We start from the raw sequence: 9,486 nt of genomic DNA, 5'->3' as shown, positions 1-9,486 counted from the left end.
TCTAAAAGAAATTGAACAAATTTACCTAATATTTATCATTTTTATTCACAATCACTGCATTCATTATTATTCCTTTAGGTTGTCTTAAATATTGAATAAATTATGAGCATACATACTTTCATAAAAAATTTTATTCTTTATGTATCACATTTATGTGCAAAACAATTTGTACTCAATAATTTTTTTATTTAAAATGCATAATAAAATTACTATAATTCATCGGAAGATAATTCAGATTAGAAAATTAAGTACAATTTAAATTATCTGTACTAGATTTTAATTTGAATTTTTTCATTTAATTAACTTCTCAAACTACTCATATTTTTTATATCTATAATTGTATTTTTTTCATTCTGAATACCCTAAGTTTTTTGACAGTTAATGTTTAAGTCTAAATGGACAATGTAAAGCAAACCTTTCATATTTCTTCTGTCTCTACATAAAATACTAACTAATAAAATACTTTGTTATTCTTTTTACAAGGTGATTCCCTGGTGAAGTATTTAGCTAATTACTTAAATGTTGAGCGAAAATAGGATATCGATGTTGTTTGCACGCCTTGGAATCATTGTGGACAAATTAAGTGTGCAGTTGCGAAGGGGCGATTATGATTTTGCCTTAATTCATGTTGGTAAGTTGAAATGTTATTTATTTACATATTAAATGATTATGTATCTAAACTGTTTGTTGGCATTGTTTGTATCTTGTGTAATTATTTTAATTCAGATACTGATATTTTTTTTTTAATATTACTTATGGTTGTGCTATTAAACAATAATTTATTTGGGATTTTTATCATATCCACGGCAAGGCCAAGTGCCGTCAATTTTTTGGCGACCTGTTTAGATAGGTCGCAAAGGGGTAGGAGGAAAAAGAGAAACCCGATCATGACATCACGACGAAATGGGGGAAAGAAAAGGCGCTCTCTAGGAGGAGAGGACCGTAAAAGAACGGTGTTACTGTCGTGATGTCAGAAACGGGTAGAGAATCGAAAGAACAGGTAAGGAAGATAGAAAAAAAATCGCATGCGGAATGTTAAAACGGGAATAAACAAGTACAAGCATAAATTCAAAAAATAAAAGAAACAAGAATAATAGAAAAGCAAATCAGAGGATAAACATAAATAAAGACTTACTTTTGGAATCTTCATTGAAGTGAGTAATCCATGTTGAAATTATAAATGAAGGTTCAGCAAACGTAATAATTTCACTTTTTTTTTTTATATACATAATATACTCTACTATACTTTGAATTCAACTATTTTTATAATTAAAAAATATAACTACAATTGTATATATATATGATACAATAAAGATTGAATTTAAATTCCACAAAGGAATGTCTAATTTTATATTAATTTATTTAAATGGATAATTTTTTTTAATATGAAAACAAATTATTCTTAATGCATAATTTTTTTCTTCGGTGTTTAAACATTCTAAAAAGATTTTTTTTTGATTTTTAAAAAAAAAAAAAAAAAAAAATTGGTAAGTAAGTTAAGCATAAATTTTTAACAAATTTAGGGTGTAAAAAAGAAGAAAATTAATATCGAAATAGCATTTAATTGGCGTTTATTTGTAGAATTGCTCACGATATGTTGTTGTTGAATTTGGATATTTATCCTTCAAAATATGGATCGTATTCGCAATATGGAAATTAAGATCCCAAAAGTTTTTTTTTTATGTTGAAAGTTTGGGCTCCTTCTTTTAATTGCATTTCGCAATGTCTCGAGAACTTTTGAAACGAATTGAAAAATTTTTGCACCTAATAATGAAATTCATTTACCAAAAAATAATTCACTGTCAAAAATAGTTTTTTTTTAAATTATTTATTATTAATAGTTGGAACAATTTTGAATAAATAATTAAATTTTAAGAATATTAATTTAAATGGTAAAATATAAAATTTGAAGGAAATCTGTCGAATAGTTCTTGAATAATTCTGTTGTATTTGACTGATTTAGTACACATTAAATTTTGTATTTTGTCATTTAAAATGACATTTCTTAAATTTTCAATTTAAAGTTCTTGCGACTATTCTATTAATAAATAGAATAATTAATACTTCTTGAAAATTATTTTTGCCAAGGAACTATTTTTAGGTAAATGAATTTTATTATTGTGTGCTAAAAAATTTTTTTTTGTTCGTTTAAAAAATTCTCAAGATATGGCTATTTATTTCGAGAGTCAAGAATTCGAATCAATTTAAAATAAAAATATATGCTTTTTTTAGGAAAAGTACGTGTCTGTTTTTCTAATTTAAAGTATTTTGAGTCTTAGTATATAAAAGTTCTATCTTTCGATCATAAGTTATTCAAAGTGTTTACTTTTTTGCACATTACATATACACAAACAGAAGTTATTTTTTTTAAATATTAACTTAAAAGTTTTCAATTGATTATATTATGTAAATTTTTTTCGTTTTAATTTGAATAAATATTTTCTTAAAAAAATTTTTGATTTTTTATTTTGAATTAACACGTGACTTAATAGTAGATATATTTTTAATTGTTAGAGGTGGACACCAAAATATTTTCAGTGCTTAGGGCCTCAAGAAGTCTTAATCCAGCCCTGAATGAGCCCTGTTATGCATGCTCCGAAAATGGCTCATTTATCTGGTTCTTTAAGTTCTTTAAATGTTCAGGTTTAAATGTGACGTCTAATTCTTCCTCTTTTTTTTAATATTTTATTCAAACTAGGTCAAGCACAAGCTATTAAAGCATAAATCTTGAGAAAGTGAAATTATTTGAAACAAAATTTTATATATATATATATAAACACGTTATATGTTTTCGCCAATAAAAGCACATAGAGCCGTGATGGCTCAGGGGATAGAGCGTTCGCCTTCCAATCGGGCGAACCGTGTTCGAATCCCAGTCGATACAAATTCCGCATCCGGCTTGCACCAACCACAGTGCTGACATGAAATATCCTCAGTTGTTAGAGTCCTCTTGCCATCAGGCTAACCGTGGGAGGTTCTCATGGTCTTCCTCTCCATGTAACGCAAATGCGGGTTAACTCCATCAAAAAGTCCTCCACGAAGGCATATTTCTCCCGATACTCGATCCAGGAGTTCCCTTGTCTTCTGGATTGGGTTCAAAATTTCAAGGCTACGGAGTTGAACATTAGTAGTCGTGAACCCATTAAGTTAGGTCGGCTGTTCAACGACAGTTATAAAATAAAATAAAAAGGCACGTAAAATCTTTTATTAAGTTCATATATAAAAATGTCAAGTTTTAAGTCTGTAATTCAATTTTACCAGCCGGCAGCGAGCTTATTACTTTTTGCTAAGTTCAACACTTAATAACTTTCAAACTAATCACCAAATGTCAATTTTTTTAAACTTTTGTTCTCACTGTACATTTGTCTACACGTCTATCATAATTTGAAATTTCTATATCTTATAGTTTCTTAGCAGGAAAACAAAGTTGATCTCTGACATTAGTAACCCTTATGATTCTTTTAATAGTTATTATAATATTTTCGTCAAGCAAGTAATATTTTTAAATACTTTTTTTTTTTTAATGAGGTAATTTCATGTTTAATAACTAACTATAAAAAAAATAACAATTCGCTTCTTGGTATATTGAAAATAGAGTTAAATATATAAGAGCCCCACTACCTACAATAGCTTAAGGCCCCGGTAAACTTAAATTCTGCACAGCTTGCAGTTATGCTTATTCTAATAACGTTAAGCCACTGGGAAGGTCAACAGAAAAATTACATTAAAAAAATGAATAAAAGAAAACTTTAAATTATTTGAACTTGATAATTTGTATATGCTTTGTCTTTCAGTTTTGGCGAGATTTTGTAGTGTTCTTCAGTACAGTTTTATTTATTTATTTTTAACCCCGTACGAAGGACAAGAATTTCGCTAGTATGAAACAAGATGCTGCTTCTTCCTTCAAAGTGCTTATAATGCTTCTAGAGGTCCTACTAAGGAAAAAAAAAAATTAGAAATCAAAAACATAGCTTTAAAAAACGAAAAATATGTAAAAATTTTCGTGATGGTAAAACGTACATTTTCTCACTTAAAAATACTCATAATAAATTTTCTCACTAATAAAGTAAAATCAACGAGAAAAGCAATAAATATTAGTAAAAAAAGAGAAAAAATTCATACATCGGTAATTACTAACTTTTTTTGCATTTCCGTTTTGTGCATGATTGCGTATTGGTGATTAATGACGATTTATGTAATTTATTTTTTGTTATCCCCTATACGACGAACAAGTGCAAATGAAAAAAAATAATGCTATAACCTCGCATTTTTAAATAAATTATTTTGATGCTAGAAGAACATTTATTTTCTTGAATGGATTCACTAAAATTGTCTTAATTCTATATATAATAACGAATAATTTTTATTTAAAAAACATTTTCAATTCGATTGAAAAGAAGTAAATAATATTAGTTTTGTCAGACGTCAAACAAAAACTTCGGGAGCCTAAATTTCGAAAAATCTAAAGGAATTTACGATGGTGATAGAAGTAAATTATGAGAGAGGCGAAAATAATTTTTCGTCACTATAAATTTTCTCTTATTTTTTTTTTCTAACTTAAAAAACATATTTTTATCTTTTTATTTTTCTCGTTTTAGTTTTGTGTATGTTAGCAGGTTTGCGTCGGAAATAGCTCAAAATTTCAATTAATAAATTTATCTTACAATTAAAAGACAATAACAGAAATTGTATGTATCTTTGATGCTTGAATAACTGAATTAAATTTTCTTAATCTGTCTCATACGTACATGAGTGGCGTACAGCTCCTTTAGCTTGACAATAAATAAAATTTCAAATTTTCACTTCTCTTAATTTCCAATGCTATTTTTTACTCTTAATACTATTTGGTCCTAAATTATGTTTGTATCCTTATGGGAGTTTTATTTATTTATTTAATTTAAATTTCTTTATTTTTTAATCGATGTATTAGTTTTCATTAAAAAACTTTCTATTGTTAAAATTTCTTTAATGCTACAAGATGTTTCAAAAATAACTTTTGTCCAAAAATGTAAGAGATAATCTTTTCTGGTATTTTATGCAGAAATAACACTAGTCACAATATTGACTTTCTGATGACATTTATAACAATATTGATGTTTTGGAAATTTTTGATGATTTGTAACATACGACTATGTACTTGACTTATTTTATTTATTATTACTTTTTTATTAAATGCAACTTTTACTTTCTTTATAAATAATATTAAAAATATTCATTGAAATAAATATAATTATTCTGGAATTATTTCACAAGTTTGATGTAGGATAAAAATTAAATATTATGATATTGGAGATTATATTTGTGAGGTTAATTAATAAGTTTAAGTAAATCATTCATAGTTAATTTTATTTGAAACTCTTAGGTGAAATTTAAATTCTTTTATGAAGTTATATTTTACATATGTAAGACAGTGAATTCAGAAATGCCAATTTTCTACGTTTTAGGGGAAAATTTCTCCCCGTGGTAGCCAAGTTTTAAAATTATTTATATATAGTCTCATATTGGTATAATTATTTTTTATGTGAAAATTTGATTTGAAGATTTTTTCCACACCACTACATGTAGATGATTAAAAAGTTCATATGAAACTTCTCTTTGTACCTCTTATTGTGATAATATTAAAATGTTGGCAAAATACCAAAAAATTTTACAGTTTTTAGCTTTTAATTGTATATCACTCTAGAAAATATTTGTCAAACAGCATAGTAGTTTCCAGTGCAGTGAAGCCTCAGTTAAATTAGAAATACAAGTACTTTTACATTGATTTGATGCATTGCATTGATAGGCTTCGGTGTTTTCTCAAAACAATTTTATTTTTGCAATCTCGCAGACATAACTTCTTTAAAAAAAAAAAAAAAAAAATTTCCATTTCATTTAATTTTCAACAACATCTACATTGCTCAATACAACACTTGCAAGAAGAATCATTTCTTTTTATGCCATTTACGATTATACTTCTTTTTTTTTATTTATTAAGTTATGAGTTTATTCTTTAAATCCACGCAATGTGACTCATATTAGTAATATGCACACAAACAACATTTTTACGAGAGTACAAATGTTTTTAATAATGTAAATAAATGTTAAGTGAAATGAAAGTCGATATTACCGACAGTATACTGATATTGCATCTCAACAATTCGACTTAAGTTTCTTGAATGATATAATCATGATTGATTAAGTAAATTTCGTTAAAAATAGCATAAATATTAAAGAGCAAATATATTGGTAAAAGTTCTATTGCCTTAGTATATAAATACACTGTCATTTCATAAATACTGAAGTGCAGGTAATTGAAATCTGATTCAAAAGAAAGACTAAGAAACTGTTGCGTCATAGCACTGCAACTAATTTTATAAGTATCTATTAAGTAATTCAAATTATGTACAATAACTTCTATATATTACTCCGTTGAATCAAAATAGTCATCTGTAACTTTCAAAGTTTTAATTATTTTAAATCTATGGATTGCTTTCTTAGACCCATTTCCTAAGTTTCCAATTATTTATTATTATTTGTGTAAAAATTTTAATTTTGTGTAAAAATTTTAATTTTTTTGTAAAAAATTTCTTGTATTTATATTGATTCATCATAAACTTTTTTTTATCATTTTTAGTGACACTATAAAAATTTGCACTTTTTGACTCGTATAAAATAAAATTAGTTTCTGAAATTGCAAACTATTGAAGTAATTTCATTAAAATTTTTATCTTTAAAGAAAATGAATAAAGTAATAATGTTATAAAATTTCATTGAAATCTCATTCATTCTATTTAGCACCTTGGCGATTGTAGTTGGCACGACGAATCTCAATTTGGAAATATTCCTCAGTTGTTGTTCTTGAACGAAGAGTTGAGAAATTTCTCTCGCTGAAAGATCAGAGTAGGCAAACCATTTTGTTAATTTTGAGAACGTCACTATAAAGCGATTCAAGGAAGTAATGAAAACTTTGTGAATTTTACTTGGGCTAATGTTCTGTGAATCAACTTTATCTGTAGATGACTGTATTGGTTAAGATCACATTCACTTAAACTGCCAGGGCCATATTCAACTGGCAAACATCTTTGAAGAATGCATAGCAAAGTTGCTAAAAAAGGGTGTGTATTTATACACAACTTTATATACTAATTTTATGAAAATATCGTAATCTTGTCTTGACATTTAGCCAGATCACCAGAACAGCAACAGATTTAGTAGTCTGATGCTGATAAGAAAAATATTCAGAATGTATTTAGTAGAGAGTGTTTTTGTTTTTTTCTAATATTCTTATTTGGGCTACTTCACACAATGTAGAAAAATGTTTAGATGCAATAGAATATTTTATAACTGGTTCTCTCTCAACGATTCTGGTTCTGCTCTTGAGGGACAGAGGGAAGATTGTTTAGAGCATTGTCCCTGAATTATAAATACTTTTTCACTTCAAATGCTTTTAGTAAAATATACTTAATGAATAATGAACTGTTTCAAAATAGCAATGGCATATTGTTCGGCACTATAGAGAGATTATAAAAATTTGTCGATTGCACGGAGATGTAGATTCAACAAAAGCCAATACGAGTGTCTCAGTTGGTATCTTTCTCTATTATAACTATAAAGTTTTTTATTTTGATTATTCGAAGAATTGTATATTATTAACCGTGGCATTTTACCTTAATTGTTGTGAGTTTTTTCCCGACTGTATTGTTATAGTACAGTTTGCTTACTGTTTACAGCACTGTTTGTAAATTATTCTAAATAATTAAAGTCAGAATGAGTTAAATTATCTTTTAATGTTTATCAGAATTTGTCTTTAATCAAACCCTGGTTAAGAAAAAACCAGTTAGTATATTACTCTTATATTAATAAAATTAATAATATATACATTTTTTACATTGATTATTTAAAAAAAATAAAATTAATTCCTTTTGTTTTATCAGTGGCATTTATTGCATTCTAAATAAAACTGATTTAATGTTTGATCTAGATACTAATAAGTTTAGAAAATTAATTTATGATTTTATTCTTGAAAAGGGTTTAGAAAATAATATTCATTGAGGAACTGGTGATCTCGACAGAATATAAATGAATAGATACTAAAAAACCAGGAGCAATGCAATCAAGCATGAACAATAGACAAACACATCAACATGTACTGGCTCACCATTGAAAGTCAGTGTGGGTATAACACAACATGCACATTCCACGATCAGTCATGGACTTGTTCGCCTTTAAGGAGCCTATGTGGCTGATTACCATACACGCCATACAGTTGTCTCTCGGGTAAACGGTGTGCACACCAACTGAACAATTGGCTGCGAGGTCATTTATGTTGTGGAAAGAAAATATTTCAAAAAATCTGTGCTGTGACTAACTATTAAATGTTGTGATGTAATGTCCTGTGATTGTCTTGTTCTTAAAGCCATTAGTCTTTATGTGTAAACCCTGATGGATGCTTCAATACAAATATTAAATAATTTTAATCAGATACTTCCCCTCTCTTTCAGATGTAAGTAACCTGCCTAAATTGGAGATCTGCAAAATGAATTGAAAAGAAGTAATTGAGCAACAAACCTAACATTGCAATAATTTAAACTCCTTTTTTATGTCTTGATTTTTAAGTGACAGATGTTTCAAATCCCCAAGTATGAGTATACTTCCACCCAAAAGAGTTGTGAGACCCCTCTGAAAGCCTGCCATATGCGTGGAAAAGGTGGATATGCGAGGTTTTTCCCCGTTAATGTGTGCTTATAACACTTTTCTGGTAATTAAAAATGTTCTTTTAAAATGTATACTTCTGTGCTAAATGTCCCTCTTTCACTCTGTAATTCAAGTTGATTTGAACTAATGTATGCAGTCCTTTATTAGATTCACAATTTGAAGAGTTGTACTTTTATCTATATACTTAACCATTGGTTGAAATCTTAACCAGGTATCTTAATTGCAGTATTAATTTAAAGCAGTTCTCTTCTAGCTTTTGCCTGGATTCTACTGATGATTCATATTTGTCCCGGGGAATAGTCTCACAGCATTGTCTACTTAAAGCTTTTCTGTGAGATATGTTTACCAGGACTTGTTTCTACAATGATGTATGCAGATTCTCATTTAGTTTGAAGAAAATCTCTGTGCCGTAACAAGATAACATTTCAGTCATTGATTTTGCAATATGTATTAAATATAATTGTATATTTTTAATTTCATAAAAATAATTAAGCTCTTTATTTCTGGCACGGTTGTTAGTTATTAATATAATTGAAGTCTTAGATTGGATTCTGACCCACTGCAGAATTTTAAGGTAACATGATTTCTATTTTTCTATCTAGAAAAATGTAGTCACATCTGCACCTTATATAATTGCACCTGCAAGCATCTTCATAGAGTCAGCTGGCTACCATACTCTTTGTCTATATATTGTGTAAGAACAAAAAGAGATATACATGCTTCAAATTCTCTGATCCAATTTGATTAATTTTTTTTCTCCCTATTTTATACTTTTTACATATGCTGTAC

At 27.7% G+C, this 9,486-nt stretch overlaps 1 long non-coding RNA gene across 1 annotated transcript; it reads left to right on the top strand.

The window, feature by feature from the left end:
* The first annotated feature begins 498 nt into the window (after window positions 1–498).
* On the top strand, window positions 499–9,065 carry LOC122269747 (uncharacterized). The gene is made up of 2 exons (XR_015430398.1): window positions 499–631; window positions 8,940–9,065. It is a non-coding gene; the product is annotated as an uncharacterized LOC122269747 (long non-coding RNA).
* The last annotated feature ends 421 nt before the right edge of the window (window positions 9,066–9,486 follow it).

This window comes from Parasteatoda tepidariorum, chromosome 11 (genome assembly GCF_982258835.1).
Source record: "Parasteatoda tepidariorum strain Cologne lab strain chromosome 11, Ptep-v5.0, whole genome shotgun sequence".
In the NCBI taxonomy this organism is placed as follows: domain Eukaryota; kingdom Metazoa; phylum Arthropoda; class Arachnida; order Araneae; family Theridiidae; genus Parasteatoda; species Parasteatoda tepidariorum.
Note: the sequence above shows the minus strand (reverse complement) of the source record. Positions and strands in the feature narration are given on the sequence as shown.